This window comes from Somniosus microcephalus, chromosome 18 (assembly GCF_052327205.1).
Source record: "Somniosus microcephalus isolate GS21.2 chromosome 18, FLI_Smic_1.0, whole genome shotgun sequence".
Lineage (NCBI taxonomy): Eukaryota > Metazoa > Chordata > Chondrichthyes > Squaliformes > Somniosidae > Somniosus > Somniosus microcephalus.
The window spans coordinates 26,398,758-26,420,103 of NC_141004.1; the positions used below are offsets into that span (position 1 = coordinate 26,398,758).

The window sequence follows — 21,346 nt, forward strand, 5'->3', positions numbered from 1 at the left end:
ATTTTCAGTGTGCCGTGGAGTCGGGATTGGAGGCTTGCGGGGGGTTAAATTCCCGAAATCGGGGGTCCCGACACCATCCCGCCCCCAACCCGCCCTGGCATTCCACTTTCAAAGGAGGCGGGAAGGGATTAGTGCCAATTAACTGCCTGTTAACAGGTAGTTAACAGGCAGTTTTTAGCCTAATCCCTATTTTTAAGCTTGAACTGTGGGATTCCCGATGGCTCCAAACCACGCCAAGTTGGAGGAGTCGGCCGTCGGGTTGAAGGACTTGGAGGGGTCGAGACGTCAGTGTTCAGGTGAGTGATGTGTGCATGAGTGCAAAGGTAAGTGTGTTTGGTGTGTCTGAAGTGATTAAAGAAGTGTAAATTACCTTTTCTTACCTTTTCAACCTTCCTTCCTTTAGATTCGGGGAGTCCCTCATCTCACCGGCACAGAAAGCAGAATGGCTGCGAACTGTCAAAAGTGACAGCCTGCAGCTTTCTGTGCAGGAGAGATTTCTAACTGAGTCTGTGGAGAAGGACTCATGTTAGAAATAAGACTGTCAGTGTTTGACAGCTTCAAACAGCTGTGAAACGCTGATATTTCATCTGTCAAAACGTTGTGACAGATGAAATTTCAGTCTGTGACGTCACCTGTTGCCGGGTGGCCCTTAATTGGCCAGGTCAATCAAGTTAAAATCGCGTGGATTGGCCGCATCTCGATGGAGGCGGGACTACAATCCCGAAAGTTGTAGTCCCACCTCCAACCCGACTTCTGAATGAAAATCCAACCCTATGCCTCTATCAATATAGCCAAGGATACCATATGCTTTTTTAACAGCTTTCTCCACTTGTCCTGCCACTTTCAAAGATTTGTGTACAAAAACCCCCAGGTCTCTCTGCACCCCCATTAACATTGTATCATTTAGTTTATATTGCCTCTCATTCTTCCTACCAAAATGTATCCCTTCACACTTTTCTGTGTTAAATTTCATTAGCCATGTGTCTGCCCATTTCATCAGTCTGTCCTTGTCCTCCTGAAATCTGTTAATATCCTTCTCATTATTTACTACATTTCCAAGTTTTGTGTTATCCGCATACTTTGAAATGATGCCCTGTATACCGACTTCCAGGTCATTAATATATATCAGAAAGAGCAGTGGTCCTAATATCGACCCCTGGGGAACACCACTGTATACTTCCCTTCAGTCGGAAAAATAACATTTCACCACGATTCGCTGCTTTCTGTCCTTTAGTCAATTTTATACCAATGCTGCCACTGTCCCTTTTAATCCCATGGGCTTTAATTTTGCTAACAAATCTATTACGTGGGACTTTAAATGCCTTTTGAAAGTCCATATACACAATATCAACTGCACTGCCTTCATCAAACCTTTCCATTACTTCATCTAAAAACTTAATCAAGTTAGTCAAAGACAATTTGCCTTTAACAAATCCGTGCTGACTTTCATTTATTAGCCCATCCTTTTCCAAATGTCAGTTAATAGTGTCTCCGATTATTTGTCTCAAAGTTTACCCACCACCAACCTTAGGCTGACTGGCCTGTAGTTGCCAGGTTTATCCCTCTCCCCCTTTTTAAACAGAGGTGTAACATTTGCAATCCTGCACTCCTCTGGCACCATCCCCATATCCAAACAGGATTGGAAAATTGTGGACAGAGCCTCCGTAATTTCAACCCTTACTTCCCTCGGTAACCTAGGATGCATCCCATCTGGACTGGGTCTCTTTTCTACTTTGAGGACTGCCAGCCTTTTAAGTACCTCCTCTTTATATATTTTTTATCCTGTCCAATATCGCTACTACCTCTTTGATTGCTACTTTGGCAGCATCCTCTTTTCTAGTGAAGACATATGCAAAATACTCATTTAGGACCTGAGCCATGCAATCTGCCTCCATAAGAACAGCTTTTTGGTCCCTAATCAGCCCAACCCTTCCTTTGACTACCCTTTTACTATTTATACATTTATAAAAGACTTTTGGGTTCCCTTTTATGTTAGCCACTAATCTGTTCTCATACTCTCTCTTTGCCCCTCTTATTCCCTTTTTAGCTCTCTATACTTTCTATATTCAGCTTAGTTCTCTACTGTTTTTTATACCTTCCATTTGTTATAAGCCTCCTTTTTCTGTCTCATTTTAATCTCTATATCTTTAGTCACCCAGGGAGCTCTAGGTTTGGATTCCCTTCCTTTCCCCCTCGTAGGAATGTGTCTATTCTGTACCCGAACCATCTCCTCCTTGAAAGTCTCCCAAGGTTCAATTACTGTTTTGCCTACCAATTTTTGATTCCAATCCACCTGGGCCAGATCCTTTTTCAGCTCACTGAAGTTAGCCCTCCTCCAGTTAATTATTTTTATGCTTGATTGCTCCTTGTCCTTTTCCATAACTAATCCAATCTGATAATATTATGATCACTGTTCCCCAAATGCTCCCCCACTTCATTCCCCAGAGCTAGAGCCAGCACTGCTTCCTTCCTCGTTGGGCTGGTCAAGAAAGTTCTCTTGTACACATTTCAGGACTTCCTCCCCCTCTTTCCCCTTTATACTGTTACGATCCCAGTCTATATTTAGCACAGGAAATGCAGGATTTACCATAATATTGACTCCCTTTGCTCCAGTATCACAGGACCGACTAATAGCAGTCCTATATATAGATAATAATCCTTGTTGAAGGCTCTAATCTAAAGTCATTTACTAAGCAATGGAATGCACTCACAAGCTGATTGGCTGGCTGACCGATTCAAATACTCACAGGATGAAAAGTTACAAAAGAAGCGAACCTAACTAACCGATAATGTGTGAAATTACATTTTACTGTAATAGGGAGTATGTCTGACATTGGGATCTGTATACAGTATGTTGGGGCACCGCTAAATTTTGGGAAGGCCAAAGCCATTGTCTTCGGACATGCTACAACCTTCACGACCCACCTGTGGTGATTATTCCTTGTTTAGTAAAAGTATTGTGATTGGTTGTTTGTTAACTGCCTTGGGATATATGTTGTAATCTCATTGGTAGTTGATGATCACATGATGTGTTGTGGCCACCTTAAATTCAGTTCTTTTCCAGCTTTGGTTGGGACTGGATGTGGGAAGATGTGCTGCAGATTTTAAAGTTAATAAAGCCTAGCTTTGGAAGGCAAATCTATTCTTTATTTCAATTTATTAACTTTATGTTCGAATGGAGCGATATCTTCAACCAGAACGATTCAAGGCTGACCCCAATTCTGCTGGAGTGGATGATAAATGGAAACATTGGTATTGTACATTTAAAAACTTTTTGGGCGTGTTGGATCAAGAGTCTCTAAATAAGCTGAATATGCTGATCAACTACATTGCTCCGGATGTATATAAATATATTTTGGACTGTAAAACTTATGAAGTGGCTATTTCTACATTGGAAAAGATTTTTGTTAAACCAAAGAATGAGGTATTTGCACGTCACCTTCTATCTGCCCGTAGGCAGCAGGTGGGAGAATCTTTGGATACTTATTTACAAGCACTTCGGTGCCTTAGTGTTAACTGTAATTATAAGGCCGTGACGGCTGAAGAATATAAGGAAGAATCGGTACGGGATGCTTTTATTAATGGATTACTGTCTGTGGTAAACCACGTTCACTATCGTTAGCACTGTTCACCACTGTTCGTTATAACTGTATCACTGACCACTATTGTATCACGGTACGAGGTCGCCTCTTGCCACACTGTTATACCTGGGATGACCACTGCCGACTCCGCCTTGGCTCCACCCACCAGGCCAGGTATAAAGGTGAGCGACTGGCTGGTATTCCTCCTGCTTGGATCGGATCACCCACGAGAGTGGGCTGTTATTTAGTCAATAAAAACCTTTAGTCACCTTCGTAACTCTTCGCCTTTTATTGGAGGAATTGATAGGTATATCAATTTTATTGACTAAATTTAATGATGTCCGACAACGAGTCACAACCGGCGGAGGAGCCACCAGCGCAGCTCCCAGGAGCACAGCCACACCAGCCAGCTTGGCTGCGAGCCCTCAGACCGCCGTACCTGGACCTGAACCCACGAGCAGCAAACTCAGCCGCAGACTTTAAACACTGGCTGGTCTGCTTCGAATCATACCTGAGAGAATCCAGCGTCCCTCAGGCATCCAAACTAAGTGTCCTGCAGGCACAACTGAGCCCGAGAGTATACACTCTCATCGAGGACATGACTACCTACGAGACCGCCATCAACCTGCTGAAACAGAAGTACCGGACCCCGGTAAACTACATGTACGCTAGGCACCTCCTAAGATCACGGCCGCAACAGCCAGGAGAATCAGTAGCCGAATTCTCACAGGCGCTATATGCACTCGCCAGGAACTGTGACTTTAAATCGGTGTCGGCAGCCGAAAATACTGAAGATAATATCCGCGACGCATTCCTGAAAGGCCTACGGTCCGAGTACTCACGGCAAAGACTGCTGGAAGCTAAAGACCTCAGCATGGAAAAAGCTGAAGCCCTCGCTATCTCCCTGGAAGTGGCCCACCAAGATCAGGAAGCATTCACCAGGTACTGCTCGCGACCCTGGGACTCGGGCCCGACCCCTACCACAGCACCCTTCCCAGCGCCGCCCCCGGGACCTACCTCTGCGTCGGCGTCCCGGACCCGACCGGCCCTGCCACCCCCGGCACCGGCCCCGACATCGGGCATCCGCGATCGGGCCGCCGGCTGTTTTTTTTGTGGCCAGGAGAAGCACCCGAGGTCGCGCTGCCCAGCCAAGAACTCCATATGTAGAACCTGCCTGAAGAAAGGCCACTTCTCCAAGGCCTGCAGGAGCGGATCCTCAGAGGCCAGCAGTGCCGCATGCGAACTATGGGGGCGGCCATCTTCGTTTAGGGCAACTGAGGCCAGCATCCCCACACATGAGTCATGGGGGCGGCCATCTTTGTTTAGGGCAACTGAGGCCAGCATCCCCACACATGAGTCATGGGGGCGGCCATCTTTGATTAAGGCAACCGACCCCAATAGTGCCTCATGGGGCCCTACCTCGTGGGAGACGCCATTTTACTCACCACGCCCGACCGCCTCGCCCGCAGATGACAACGACTCGCTCAGCTACACACTAGCTTCCGTCACCCTGGACCAAGCCCGCCCGCACCATCTGTCCAAGTCAATGATGGACATCAAAGTGAACGGCCACGCCACGACCTGCCTGTTCGACAGCGGAAGCACGGAGAGCTTCATCCACCCAGACACGGTGAGCCACTACTCCCTCTCTGTCCTACCAACGCGCAGCCGAATCTCGATGGCATCGAGGTCCCACGCCACGGACATCAGCGGCTACTGTGTCGTGACCCTGTCGGTTAAGGGCACGGAGTATAAAAACTTTAAACTCCTCGTCCTCCCCCATCTCTGCGCTGCCGTCCTACTAGGGCTGGACTTCCAATCCCACCTCCAAAGCGTAACCCTAGCATACGGTGGACCCCTCCCCCCACTCACAGTCAACAACCAGCAAACGTTAAACCGCCCACCGCGTAACACCTGCAGCCTCTCCACCCTCAAGGTCCCGCCACCCTCTCTGTTTGCTAACCTTACCCCTGACTGCAAACCCGTCGCTACCAAAAGCAGGCGGTATAGCGCCGGGGACAGAGCCTTCATTAGCTCTGAGGTGCGGCGCCTCCTGAAAGAGGGCATTATCGAGGGGAGCAGCAGCCCCTGGCGTGCCCAGGTCGTAGTCGTAAAGACCGGCGATAAAAACCGCCTGGTCATCGACTACAGCCAGACCATAAACAGATATACCCAGCTGGACGCATACCCCCTCCCCCGCATATCTGACATGGTCAATCAGATTGCACAGTATAAAGTATTCTCGACCATCGACCTGAAGTCGGCCTACCACCAACTCCCTATCCACCCTGAGGACCGCCAGTATACCGCCTTCGAGGCGAATGGGCGCCTATACCACTTCCTTAGGGTCCCCTTCGGTGTCACTAATGGGGTCTCGGTCTTCCAAAGGGAGATGGACCAGATGGTTGACCAGAACGAACTGCAGGCTACATTCCCCTACCTAGATAACGTCACTATCTGCGGCCGCGACCAGCAGGAACATGACGCGAATCTGGAGAAATTCCTCCGTACGGCCCAACGGCTGAACCTCACCTACAATAAGGAGAAATGCGTGTTTAACACCACGCGCCTTGCCATCCTCGGCTGCGTAGTGGAGAACGGAATCATCGGCCCCGACCCAGAAAGAATGCGCCCCCTCATGGAGCTACCCCTCCCCCACTGCCCTAAAGCACTTAGGAGAACCCTGGGGCTTTTCGCCTACTATGCCCAATGGGTACCCAATTACGCGGACAAAGCCAGACCCCTCCTGAAAGCCACTTCCTTCCCCCTCACGGAGGAGGCGTGCGCGGCCTTCTCCCTCATTAAGGGAGACATAGCCAAGGCCACGATGCACGCAGTGGACGAGTCCATCCCCTTTCAGGTGGAGAGCGACGCCTCCGACTTCGCCTTAGCCGCCACCCTAAACCAGGAGGGGAGGCCAGTGGCCTTCTTCTCAAGGACCCTACAGGGCCCCGAGATCCGACATTCGTCGGTCGAGAAAGAGGCCCAGGCGATCGTGGAGGCAGTACGGCGCTGGAGGCACTACCTGGCAGGCAAACGATTTACCCTCCTCACCGACCAGCGTTCGGTGGCTTTCATGTTTAATAACAAGCTGAAGGGCAAAATCAAGAATGACAAGATTTTGAGATGGAGAATCGAGCTCTCCACCTACGATTATGAGATCTTGTACCGGCCAGGCAAGCTGAACGAATCCCCTGATGCCCTTTCACGAATGACATGCGCCAGCGCGCATATCGATAGGCTTCAGACCCTCCACGACCAGCTCTGCCACCCCGGAGTCACCAGACTCTACCATTTCATTAAGGCCCGCAACCTGACCTACTCCATCGAGGAGGTCAGGACCATGACCAGGAACTGCCAGACCTGTGCGGAGTGCAAACCGCACTTCTATAGGCCGGACCGAGCAAGCCTGATCAAGGCCACCCGCCCCTTCGAGCGCCTGAGCATCGACTTTAAGGGGCCCCTCCCGTCCTCTGACCGTAATGTGTACTTCCTCAACATCGTTGATGAGTACTCCCGTTTCCCCTTTGCCTTCCCCTGCCCCGACATGACCAGTAGCACGGTCATTAAGTGCCTGAATGCCCTCTTCGCCTTGTTCGGGTTCCCGAACTATATACACAGCGACCGGGGCTCCTCCTTCATGAGCGAGGAACTCCGGCAATTCCTCCTAGAGAGAGGTATTGCAGCAAGCAGGACCACCAGCTACAACCCCAGAGGTAACGGTCAGGTGGAAAGAGAGAACGCGACGGTATGGAAGGCCGTCCTCTTAGCCTTAAAGTCTAAGGGCCTCCCAACCTCCCGCTGGCAAGAAGTCCTCCCGACAGCGCTGCACTCCATCCGGTCATTACTTTGCACGGCCACTAACACCACCCCCCATGAACGAATGTTCGTTTTCCCCAGGAAGTCGACTACGGGAACCACTCTACCAACCTGGCTGACCGCCCCGGGGCCGGTCTGGCTGCGGAAACACGTGAGGACCCATAAAACGGACCCCCTGGTCGAGAGGGTGAACCTCCTGCACGCCAACCCCCAGTACGCCTACGTGGCGTACCCAGACGGGCGGGAGGACACTGTCTCCCTACGAGACCTCGCACCCTCAGCCGATCCGGAAACACCGCCACCACCCCCCCCAACCTCAGTCCAGGTAGACGGCATGCCGGAACCCCACGAGCCCTCGCCGACCACGCAAACACCAGCATCAACACCGGATAAGGCACCAGCACCGGATAAGGCAACACCACCGCTGCGGCGATCGGAGAGGCTTACGAAGCCTCCGGACAGACTGACCTACCAGAATTGGTAGTACACTTCACCCCGCCGGACTTAATTCTAAACAAGGGGTGAATGTGGTAAACCACGTTCACTATCGTTAGCACTGTTCACCACTGTTCGTTATAACTGTATCACTGACCACTATTGTATCACGGTACGAGGTCGCCTCTTGCCACACTGTTATACCTGGGATGACCACTGCCGACTCCGCCTTGGCTCCACCCACCAGGCCAGGTATAAAGGTGAGCGACTGGCTGGTATTCCTCCTGCTTGGATCGGATCACCCACGAGAGTGGGCTGTTATTTAGTCAATAAAAACCTTTAGTCACCTTCGTAACTCTTCGCCTTTTATTGGAGGAATTGATAGGTATATCACTGTCTAGATCAATTCATCAGCGGTTGTTAGAAAATAAGACTTTGGATCTTAAAAGTGCTTTTGAGCAAGCTTCTACATTGGATGTGGCTCAAAGAAGTTCGGATTCTTATGCTCTTTTTAATCGGCCTGCGACTATGGTTTCGGCAGTTTCGGATGAAAAGGAATTATGTGGACTTAATGGGAGTGGTTTACTAGATTCTGAAACAGTTTCTACTTCGGCGGCTGTTGCCTCTAGGATTCAGAAGTGTTATTTTTGTGGGAATATCCGGCACCCTTGTCTGAAGTGTCCTGCTCGGGAGGCTGTGTGTAGTAAATGCGGCAAGAGAGGTCATTATGCACGCGTGTGCAAATCATCAGGTTCAATTACCTCCTCCTCTCCTGGTGTGGGAGGGCCTTCCTCCACTACCTCCTCTGTGACTATTCAGCCTTTAGATAGGGCATTTATTGCATCAATTTCTGCTGCATTTGCTCATGGCCTAAACAAAGCTATAGTTACGGCTCAAGTTAATGGGTTGGAAGTGAAGGCCCTTATAGATACGGGCAGTACTGAGAGTTTTATAAGTCTTCAGTTTGCGAAGGAGAAGCATTTGAAAATTTCACCTGTTACGTATCAGGTGTGTATGGCTCAGATGACCCTTACTTCACAAATAGCTGGTCGTTGCTTTGTGAAAATGATTCTTCTAGGTAATACGTATACTGATATACGCCTATCTGTTTTGCCTAATCTCTGTGCGGATATTTTGATTGGTCATGATGTGCTTCAGTTACACGAGTCTCTTAGTCTTTCATTTGGAGGGACTAAGCCACCTTTATCTATTTGTGGATTAACCTCTTTATCTATTTCTCCATTATCACTTTTTTCCAATTTGATGTCGGATTGTAAGCCAATTGCTACCAAGTCAAGAAGATATAGTAGTCAGGATAGAGAATTTATTAATTCTGAAGTTCAACGTCTCTTATTGGAAGGAATCATTGAACCTAGTTGTTCGCCTTGGCGAGCACAGGTAGTTGTCACGACTAACGAGAGACACAAGAAACGAATGGTGATAGACTATTCCCAAACTATTAATAGGTATACTCAATTAGATGCGTACCCTTTGCCTAAGATTGATGAGCTTATCAACAAAGTATCTCAGTATAAGGTTTTTAGCACTATTGATTTAAAGAGTGCTTATCATCAGATTCCTATTGTTAAGAAGGATCAACCATATACGGCCTTTGAGGCTGGTGGAAAGCTGTATCAGTTTTGCCGAATACCATTTGGTGTTACTAATGGTGTTGCTTGTTTTCAACGGGCAATGGATGCTTTTATAAGTGATAACTCCCTCTCTGACACCTTTTCATACTTAGATGACATCACAGTGTGTGGCAAATCAAGGGTGGAGCATGATTCTAATTTAAAAAGATTCCTTCAAGCTGCGGAAAAAGTTGGTTTAACTTTTAACAAAGAGAAATGTATCTTTTTGACTACTGAGGTAAATCTATTGGGGTATATTATCTCGGGAAACAAGATTAAACCAGATCCAGAACATCTGCGACCATTGATTGATTTACCTTGTCCTACTAATTCTAAGGCCTTGCAACGAGTTGTTGGACTGTTTTCTTATTATTCTAATTGGATTGCAAATTTTTCACGGAAGATCCGGCCTCTTATTCGGTTTACGACATATCCTCTATCATGGGAGGCCAGGACATGTTTTGAGAATTTTTAAAAGGATATTTTAGGAGCAGTTGTGCATTCTATTGATGAGCAGGTTCCCTTTGTGATCGAGGCGGATGCTTCGGATTTTGCAATTGGGGCTACTCTGAACCAAAATGGAAGACCTGTGGCCTTTTTCTCACGTACTTTGAACAATAGTGAAAAAAGACATTCTTCAATAGAGAAAGAGGCATACGCAATAGTAGAAGCATTGCGTAAATGGAGACATTATTTATCGGGGCGACATTTCACGTTGGTAACTGATCAAAAATCTGTGTCCTTTATGTTTGATGTTAAACATTTTGGAAAGATCAAAAATGATAAAATAATGAGATGGAGGATTGAGTTGGCATGTTACCATTTTGACATAGTTTATCGTCCGGGGAAGGATAATGTTGCTGCTGATGCACTGTCGAGGGCTTATTGTTCTGTGATTCACGGAGATACGCTTATTAATCTTCACAATGCCTTATGTCATCCTGGGGTTACGAGGATGATACACTTTGTACGCAGTAAGAACTTGCCTTTTTCAGTTGAAGACGTCAAGCGGATGACTTCATCATGTTCTATCTGTGCTCGGTGTAAACCGAATTTCTTTAAGCCTCAACGAGCTCATCTTATAAAGGCTACTTCTCCTTTTGAACGTTTGAGCGTCGATTTTAAGGGGCCTCTTCCTTCAACTACTCAAAACCGATATATATTTACTGTTGTGGATGAGTTTTCAAGGTTCCCTTTTGCTTTTCCTTGTGCAGATGTATCAGCTGCTACAGTTATTAAATGTCTGACTCAACTTTTTGTCATCTTTGGGATGCCTGCGTATATCCATTCGGATCAGGGAAGTTCTTTTATGTCTTCCCAGTTGAAGGAATACCTTCAGAGTCGGGGAATTTCTACTAGTAGAACTACCCTGTATAATCCCCAGGGTAATGGACAGTGCGAACGATACAATGGGGTGATCTGGAAGGCAGTTATGTTGGCTTTGACATCCCGGAACCTTAAGAATACACAGTGGGAAATGGTACTGCCTGATGCTCTGCATTCCATTAGATCATTGCTTTCAACGGCTACTAATGTGACCCCCCATGAAAGGCTCTTTAACTATCTGCGGAGATCTACTACGGGATATTCGGTACCTTCATGGCTTACTATACAGGGACCTGTGCTGCTTCGACGCCATGTTAGATTGTCAAAATATGATCCTTTGGTGGAGGAGGTGGAGCTGTTGGAGGCAAATTCCCAATATGCTCATATTCGATTCCAAGATGGGAAAGAAAATACTGTTTCAATTAAAGACTTGGCTCCTTGTGGGGGCCAGCCCTCTTCTGAGGATATTAACAATAGTCATGATTCAGATAATGTGGATGCTGTTACAGATACTACGAATATTTCCAATCGGATTGCAGATAATTATACTTATATTAGTCAGCCCTTGATAGATGTTTATGACCATCCCAGTTTACCTTCTGATGGGATTTCTAATCCGGAAACCGTTGAAAATCGGGATATGGATAGCCTTCCTGCTGAAGATACTTCTGTGCCTTCTGGTGTGGGAGGGCAAGGAATTTCACCAAGGTTAAGAAGGTCGACATGAACAAGATATCCAGTCGACCGATTGAAAATGGACTTTTAAATTGATAGTAATGTTTTAAAATTGTTGAAATATTATAGTATATTGTTTTAGTTGAGAGATACTTAATACTTATGTGCAATGTTACTATTTGTTGTTGTTCACTTAGTATTGTGTCATGTGAACAGTTTTATTCTTGTTGTGCATAGTTTTAGTTGTAAATAATTAATTATAAATTGTAAAGGTTATTTAGGTTGGAGTATATTTTAAAAGGAGGGGTGAATGTGGTGATTATTCCTTGTTTAGTAAAAGTATTGTGATTGGTTGTTTGTTAACTGCCTTGGGATATATGTTGTAATCTCATTGGTAGTTGATGATCACATGATGTGTTGTGGCCACCTTAAATTCAGTTCTTTTCCAGCTTTGGTTGGGACTGGATGCGGGAAGATGTGCTGCAGATTTTAAAGTTAATAAAGCCTAGCTTTGGAAGGCAAATCTATTCTTTATTTCACCACCCCACTGGCTCCACCCACCTTCCCAGCCAGTGTCTCAGGCTGAATCAGACTGTTTGCAACCCCTGTGTTCTAGTCGACCTGCTTCTAGCATTGCCCACCTCTGCCCCTACATCAGCCTGTCTGCCACTTAAACGCTCATCTATGCCTTTGTCATCTCCAAACTCGATTAATTCAATGCTTTCCTGACTGGCCTCTCATCCTCCATCTTATGTAAACTTCACGCATCTAAAACTCTGCTGCCCGTATCCTATCCTGGTTCCCAAATGCCTGAAAGTTATAATTCTCATCCTTCTGTTTAAATCCTTCCATGACCTTGCCCCTCCCTATTTCTGTAATCCCCTCCAGTGCTGCAAACCCCTCCTCCCACCCCCCCCCCAACCAACCCCCCCAACTCTCTCTTTCTCTGACTCAGGCCTCTTCTGCATTCCCCACCCCCTCGCCTTACCACTGGTGGCCATTTCTTCAGCCACCTAGGCCCCACACTCCGGAATTCCCTCCTTGAACCTCTCCCCTCCTTCACGTACCTCTTCTGAAAACATACCTCTTTGACTAATCTTTTGGTCACCTTGGGCTTCACTTCCATTTATGGTCCTTACACCTCTGTGAAGCTCCTTGGGGTGTTTTTCTGTTAATAGCACCATTTAAATGCAAATGTTTTATCTTGCTTGTGTTACTTGATCTGTGACTGCTTAATATCATCAGGTACAAACAGTGGAAAAATGTTCCATCCTTGGGTAGCACAATCCTCACTGGGATGAGTATATATTCCCTAGATCTATTTCATAGACTATATATAGACACAAAAGATGAATAATTGTTTCTGCTATACCCTGAAAACTATGAAAGAAGGAATTTTTCAACAGATTGTCTTTCAAAGAAATTTTGACCATGTGTTTAGAATTGGATTCAAATTGTGCTGCGCAATATTTGTAACATGTATTTATGCAATTCCTTTGCCTCTAGACACAAAAGGCATCAAGGAGTATGGGGAGAGAGCGGGAATATGGTATTGAGATAGAGGATCAGCCATGATCATATTGAATGGCGGAGCAGGCTCGAAGGGCCGAATGGCCGACTCCTGCTCCTATTTTTCTATGTTTCTCTGTTCTATGTTCTAACAGGGATGGATTAATGCCTTAGTTGAAACAGTGGTCAAAGGAATAATTTCAAAAAGTGTCAGCTTGGTTCAGTGGGAGCATTCTTGCCCGTGAATCAGAAAGTTGTGGGTTCAAACCCTACTCCAGGACTTGAGCACATAATCTAGACCTCAGTGTAGGACTGAGGGAATGCTGCATTGTTGGAAGTGTTGTCTTTCGAATGCGATGTTAAACAGAGGCCCCGTCTGCCAGTTCAGGCGGATGGAAAAGGTCCCATTTTATTTTTTGAAGGAGAACAGGGAGTTGTTGCTCTTGTACCTTGGCCAACATTCAGCCCAGCATGAAAAACAGGTCAGTTGGGCATTCTCCTCGTTGCTTGTGGGACCTTGCTGTGTGCAAATTGGCCATCACATTTGTATACATAACAACAGTAATTGCACTTCAGAAGTAATTAATTAGCTGTGAAGTAGTTTTGAACTTCCTGAGAATGTGAAAGATGCTATTTAAATGCATGTTCTTTCTTTACTACTTGAGACTTTGACTGAACAATACGTTTCTACTGATAACCAGACAAAACTATAGACTGCCCTTTTTAATAGACACTTGCATCATGGAACAATGTGCACACATCATACATTGAATAATGTTACTTGTTTCTCATTTCAAGAACACCGTCAATGTGGACCAATTACGAGGAAAATATTCCGATTCTACCTTTTTCATGTAGCTTTCTCTGGCATGGTGGGGAGCTTGAGTCATACCTTTATCTCCTCAAATCGACAAGAATGATGTTCTAGGATGAGAGTTAAAGAACGCAAATGGTTATCTTTCAGTACACTGAAAAATGACTCATGACTTTTTGAAATGGTACTAGAGAAATATTTGGGTTAAAGACGAGCAAAGAATGAGCTTGCATTTATATAGCACCTTTCATGATCTCAGGAAGGCCAAAAGGACTTTTTGAAGTGTAGTTACTGTTGTAATGTAGGAAATGCGGCAGCCAATTTGTGCACCATAAGATTCCACAAACCGCAGTGAGATAGTGATCAGATAATCTGTTTTATTGATGTCATTAGAGGGATAAATCTCTTTGAATATTGTCATGGGATCTTTGCATCAACCTGAAGGGCCTCGGTTTAACGTCTCATCCGAATGGCGGCACCTCCGACAGTGCAGTGCTTCCTCGGTGTATTACACAGTTGTAACCCAAGAAAAGGTTTCAGATGAGCTCCTCAGCGGTGAGAGTATCAGTTACAAATAGTGTTCTGAAGTTCAGCCAGGCTGCTCTTCTATTTCAATCATTTTCTGTAGTGAGTTGTAGGCCATGAATTCACAGAATCACAGAAAACCCCACAGTGCAGATAGAGGCCATTTCGGCCCATCGAGCCTGCACCGACACATATCCCACCCTATCCCCGTAACCCCTACACCAACACATATCCCACCCTATCTCCGTAACCCCACACATTTTAATCCCCCTAACACTAAGGGTCAATTTATCATGGCCAATCAACCTAACCTGCACATCTTTGGACTGTGGGAGGAAACCGGAGCACCCGGAGGAAACCCACGCAAACACGGGGAGAATGTGCAAACTCCACACAGACAGTCGCCCGAGGCTGGATTCGAACCCGGGTCCCTGGCGCTGTGAGGCAACAGTGCTAACCACTATGCCACCGATGAAGAAGGTAGAAAGCCATTATAAGAAAAGCCCTCGAGTACATTGTGTTCCACAATAGGAAGGGCCAGTGGCACAGGAATATTTATGCTATTGTGATGCTATTGGGAAATTGCAACTATTTATACATTAATTTACGTGTACGGTAGCATAAGAACATAAGAAGTAGGAGCAGGAGTAGGCCATACGGCCCCTCGGGCCTGCTCCGCCATTTCAATAGGATCATGGCTGATCCGAACCTAGACTCACGTCCACATCCCTGCTCGCTCCCCATAACCCTTAATTCCCTTATCAGCTAGGAAACTGTCTATCTCCGTTTTAAATTTATTTAATGTCGCAGCTTCCACAGCTCTCTGAGGTAGCAAATTCCATAGATTTACTACCCTCTGAGTGAAGAAGTTTCTCCTCATCTCAGTTTTGAAACGGCAGCCCCTTATTCTTAGATTATGCCTCCTAGTTTTAGTCTCACCCATCAGTGGAAACATCCTCCCCGCATCCACCCGATCAAGCCCCCTCACAATCTTATATGTTTCGATAAGATCGCCTCTCATTCTTCTGAATTCCAATGAGTAGAGGCCCAACCTACTCAACCTTTCCTCATAAGTCAACCCCCTCATCTCCGGAATCAACCGAGTGAACCTTCTCTGAACTGCCTCGAGAGCAAGTATATCTTTTCTTAAATATGGAAACCAAAACTGTACGCAGCATTCCAGGTGTGGCCTCACCAGTACCCTGTATAACTGAAGCAAGACTTCCCTGCTTTTATACTCCATCCCCCTTGCAATAAAAGCCAAGATTCCATTGGCCTTCCTGATCACCTGCTGCAGCTGCATACTAACTTTTTGTGTTTCATGCACCAGGACCCCCAGATCCCTTTGTACTGTAGCACTTTGCAGTTTCTTTCCATTTAGATAATAACTTGCTCTTTGATTTTTTCTGCCAAAGTGCATAACCTCACACTTTCCAACATTATATTCCATCTGCCAAATTTCTGCCCACTCACATAGCCTGTCTATGTCCTTTTGCAGGTTTTTTATGTCCTCTTCACTCACTGCTTTCCCTCCCATCTTTGTATCATTGGCAAACTTGGATACATTGCACTTGGTCCCCTCCTCCAAATCATTAATATAGATTGTAAAGAGTTGGGGTCCCAGCACTGACCCCTGTGGAACACCACTAGTTACTGATTGCCAACCCGAGAATGAACCATTTATCCCAACTCTCTGTTTTCTGTTAGATAGCCAATCTTCCACCCATGCCAGTATATTACCCCCAATCCCATGATTTTTTATCTTGTGCAGTAATCTTTTGTGTGGCACCTTGTCAAATGCCTTTTGCAAGTCCAAATACACCACATCCACTGGTTCCCCTTTATCCACCCTGTTTGTTACGTCCTCAAAGAATTCGAGCAAATTTGTCAAACATGACTTCCCCTTCATAAAACCATGCTGACTCTGTCCGATTAAATTATGCTTATCCAAATGTCCTGTTACTGCTTCCTTAATAATGGACTCCAACATTTTACCAACCACAGATGTTAGGCCAACTGGCCTATAGTTTCCAGCCTTTTGTCTACCTCCCTTTTTAAATAAGGGCGCTCCATTAGCAGTTTTCCAATCTGCTGGGACCTTTCCTGAATCCAGGGAGTTTTGGAAAATTACTACCAATGCATCCGCAATCCCTACCGCTACTTCTCTCAAGACCCTAGGATGTAAGCCATCAGGTCATGGGGATTTATCCGCCTTAAGTCCCATTATCTTACCGAGCACCATCTCCTTAGTGATTTTAATCGTGTTTAGCTCCTCCCCCCCCTATAGCCCCCTGTTTGTCCAGTGTTGGGATATTTTTAGTGTCCTCTACTGTAAAGACTGATACAAAATATTTGTTCAGCGTATTTGTCATCTCCATGTTCCCCACTACTAATTTCCCGGTCTCGTCCTCTAAGGGACCAACATTCATTTTAGCCACCCTTTTTCTTTTTATATAACTGTAGAAACTCTTGCTACCTGTTTTTATCTATATATATAAATCGGTACTTCTGTCTATCATTCTGTCTGTCATCGCGTGTGCGTCTGTCGGGTATGCGCGCGAAAGTTACAGGGCGTACCTACGCGCGCGTTACCTCCAAAGAAAGCTTACGCTTCCGAGACGGTTTTAAGCGTATTTACGTTTCGGCCGGGCTAAAATCGCGCCCGCGGTATCCCCAAAACCTTCAACGTTCTGCTCATTAGCATCTCATTATCCGCTCATTAGCGACAGAGTGACCTCGAGCTCGACCAATCATACGCCGGGTTGCTGGCGTGTGCCGCCGGGCTAATCGGTGCGTGTGTGGCCGGGCCTTATCGTTCTGAACCGAGGTGAGTCGCCGCCATCTTGATTCCAAACTTTTCCTTTCTTTTTCCCGCTTTCTGCGTCTTTAAAAAAAACGTTGCTTTTAAAGCACATATTGTTTTAAAAAAAAAGATTTAGAAATGAATTAACTTATCTAATCTCATTAATTTTCCTACCTTTCCCCGTTTTTCCAGGTAGGCCTCGAAGCCTCGGCTTCTCCTTTGCACCCACGCCCGAGCGAGGCACCTCCCAGCCCCACTCGAAGGCTGGAGGGCCGAGCCTCAGCCCAGCGCCGCTAGGGTGCGCGCGCAGCAGGAGCTGAGACGCGGCGTCTCTCTCTGGCTCGGCCGGGGGGCGGGGCTTGCTGAGCGTCAAGTGTCACCCTGGCAACCGGCCCCCCGGCCGTCTCGCACAGCCGCAATCGGCGGTCTTCACCTCGGGGGGGGGGGGGGCGCGACCCTCGGGGGGGGGGGCCGCGACCCTGGGGGGCGCGACCCTCGGGGGGGGGCGCGACCCTCGGGGGGGGGGGGGGGCCGCGACCCTCGGGGGGGGGGGCCGCGACCCTTGGGGGGGCGTGACCGTCGGGGGGGTGCGCGACCCTCGGGGGGGCCCCCCGCCCTCCCTCCCCTCCCTCCGCCCCCCCTTCCCCCCCTTCTCCCCCCCGCCCCCCTTCCCCCCTCCCTTCCCCCCTCCCTCCCCCCCGCCCCTTTCCCCCCTCCCTTCCCCCCCTCCCTTCACCCCCGCCCCTTCCCCCCCTTCCGCCCTCCCTTTCCCCCTCCCTTCCCCCCCTCCCTTCGCCCCCTCCCCCCGCCTTCCCTTCCCCCCACCCGCTCTCTCTTCCCCCCAGTTGCTCTCTCTCTACCCCCCAGTCGCTCTCTCTCTACCCCCCAGTCGCTCTCTCTCTACCCCCCAGTCGCTCTCTCTCTCTCTCTCTTCTCCCCACCACCCCCCACCCCAGTCACGCGCTCTCTCTCTCTCTTCCAACAACAACATGCCCTCGAAAAAGCCTCGGCACCGCCGGGCACTTCAGCTAGTATCTATATATATAAATCGGTACATCTGTCTGTCTGTCATTCTGTCTGTCATCGCGTGTGCGTCTGTCGGGCTATGCGCTCGAAAGTTACAGGGCGTACCTACGCGCACGTTACCTCCAAAGAAAGCTTATGCTTCCGAGACGGTTTTAAGCGTATTTACGTTTCGGCCGGGCTAAAATCGCGCCCGCGGTATTCCCAAAACCTTCAACGTTCTGCTCATTAGCATCTCATTATCCGCTCATTAGCGACAGAGTGACCTCGAGCTCGACCAATCGTACGCCGGGTTGCTGGCGTGTGCCGCCGGGCCAATCGGTGCGTGTGTGGGCGGGCCTTATCGTTCTGAACCGAGGTGAGTAGCCGCCATCGTGCTTCCATTCTTTTTCCTGCTTTCTGCGTCTTTCTTTTCAAATATACATTTCCAGCAAAAAAAAAAGTTGCTTTTAAAACGCAAATTGTTTTTTAAAAAAGTGAATTAATTTGTAAATCTTTTGTCTAACCTCTATACTTCTCCTACCTTTCACCGTTTTTCCAGGCCCGGGGCCTAGGCTTCTCCAACTGCCAGCAGTGCAACTCTAGACCCAGGCTCCCGGCCTAGACAGAGACAAACACTGGCAGAGGGCAGAGGGTGTGCTGCCTCAGCTCCATTCCCGGGGTCAGTAGGTGGGGAGGCTTCATAAGCAACTGGGGTAAGATTGCAAGCCCCAAATAATAATCTGAAGATCCTGTGTTTGCAGCTGAGGAAATTTCTTCTGCAGACAGCCCCCGGTTAACGGCAGCCATGTTTGTCAAGGAGGGCAAAAAGTTTCAGTGCGACGCCATTTTGATTCAGTGTGTAACAGAGTGCATGCGCGGCCATCTTAGTACAGGAACATAGAGTGGGTGGGGCTTCTGTGCTCCAAATCTGTGTCTGTGACAGACAATCGACTGTGTAGCTGTGCAAGGTCTGTCGCTATAGCAACAGCTTTAGCTACAGAGCTTCAGGGCCACACCTGCAGTGTTTAGAAGCTGTTGCTAAGCAACAGTGTTTGTCGTTAAATACAGAGATCAGAATCTCTGTATCTCTCAACATTGAGAGTGGGTGCCGGATAGCACAAAGTTTCCTGTACTTTAAGTTTATCTCCCCCCTCCTTTCCCACCCCCCACCCCCCCCTCACACCCCCTTCCCCCCCCAACCCGCCTTCCCCCCCACACCCCATTCCCCCCCACACCCCAACCCCCTCCCCCCCGCACCCCCTTCCCCCCACCCCTCTCACACCCCCCTCCCACACCCACTTCCCCCCACCCCCACCCCCCTTCACCCCCCTGCCCTTCCCCTTCCCCCCTCGCCCTCCCCGCCTCCCCCTTCCCCCCTCCGCTGCGCCCCCCCGCCCCTCCTTTTCCCCCCGCCCCTCCTTTTCCCCCCCGCCCCTCCTTCCTCCCCGCCCCTCCTTCCCCCCCTCCCCTCCTCCCCTCCCCCCCTCCCTTCCCCTTCCTTCCCCCCCCGCCCTCCCTTCCCCGCCCTCCCTTCCCCCCCTCCCTTCCTCCCCCCGCCCCTTCCCCCCCCACCCGTCGCGCTCTCTGTCTCTCTTCCAACAACAACATGCCCTCGAAAAAGCCTTGGCACCGCCGGGCACTTCAGCTAGTTTTATATAGTGGTTATGTTACTGGACTAGTAAGCCAGAGGCCTGGACTAATGATCTGGGGAACATGAGTTCAAATCCCACCACGGCAGCTGGGGAATTTAAATTCAGTTAATTAAATTTAAAAAAAATCTGGAATAGAAAGCGAGTATCAGTAATGGTGACCATGAAACTGTCGGATTGTCGTAAAAACCCATCTGGTTCACTAATGACCTTTTAGGGAAGGAAATCTGCCATCCTTACTTGGTCTGGCCTGTATGTGACTCCAGACCCCCAGCAATGTGGCTGACTGCCCTCTGAAATGGCCTAGCAAGTCACTCAGTTGTGGAAGGTGACTCACCACCACCTTCTCGAGGGGAATTCGGGATTGGGCCATAAATTCTGGCCTTGCCAGTGACGGCCACATCCCATGAAAGAATTTTTAAAAATTAATATATTACAGAGAAGATTAAATTACATCCACATTTGCATTCTTGCACCAAAAGAAGTTTGAAAGATTTAGAGTGTGCCCTCAGTAATTATTTTGCCCATTTTCTTCTTCTGTATTTATCACTGCAAAGTTACAGAATACCTGTTTTTGCATTATATACATTTCATAAATTGGGAATTCAGTGCTCAAATAGCATTGTGTAACACTGCCTTTAATCCAGTCTTTGTCACAGTGAACTGTAAGCGGTGAGGTCTGTATTTAAATTAATTATTTTATTTTTTATCTGTTTTTGTGAATAATGTGTGAGATGTTCTTCTTCCAATCCTCCTTGGATACATAGAAACAGAGAAAAACAGGAGCAGGAGTAGGCCATTCGGCCCTTCGAGCCTGCTCCGCCATTCAATATGATCATGGCTGATCCTCTATCTCAATGCAATATTCCCGCTCTCTCCCCATACCCCTTGATGCCTTTTGTGTCTAGAAATCTATCTGTCTCCTTCTTAAATATATTCAGTGACTTGGCCTCCACAGCCTTCTGTGGTAGAGAATTCCACAGGTTCACCACCCTCTGAGTGAAGAAATTTCTCCTCATCTCAGTCCTAAATGTCCTACCCATATCCTGAGACTGTGACCCCTCGTTCTAGACTCCCCCAGCCAGGGGAAACATCCTCCCCGCATCCAGTCTGTCTTGCCCTGCCAGAATTTTATACGTTTCAATGAGATCCCCTCTCATTCTTCTAAACTCTCGTGAATACAGGCCTAGTTGACCCAATCTCTCCTCATACGACAGTCTTGCCATCCCAGGAATCAGTCTGGTGAACCTTCACTGCACTCCCTCTATGGCAAGTATATCCTTTCATAGGTAAGGAGACCAAAACTACACACAATACTCCAGGTGTGGTCTCACCAAGGTCCTGTACTACTGTAGTAAGACATCCTTGTTCCTGTACTCAATTCCTCTTGCAATGAAGGCCAACATACCATTTGCCTTCCTAACTGCTTGCTGCACCGGCATGTTTGCTTTCAGTGACTGGTGTACAAGGACACCCAGGTCCCTTTGCACATCAGCATTTCCCAATCTATCACCATTTAAATAATACTCTACCTTTCTGTTTTTCTGACCGAAGTGGATAACTTCACATTTATC

The 21,346-nt window shown here is 47.7% G+C and overlaps 1 protein-coding gene across 1 annotated transcript in view; it reads left to right on the top strand.

Annotated features, from left to right (window-relative positions):
- Positions 1 to 21,346, top strand: part of LOC147105152 (MAP kinase-activated protein kinase 2) — a 267,298-nt gene that overhangs the window by 158,830 nt on the left and 87,122 nt on the right. The window lies entirely within an intron of this gene.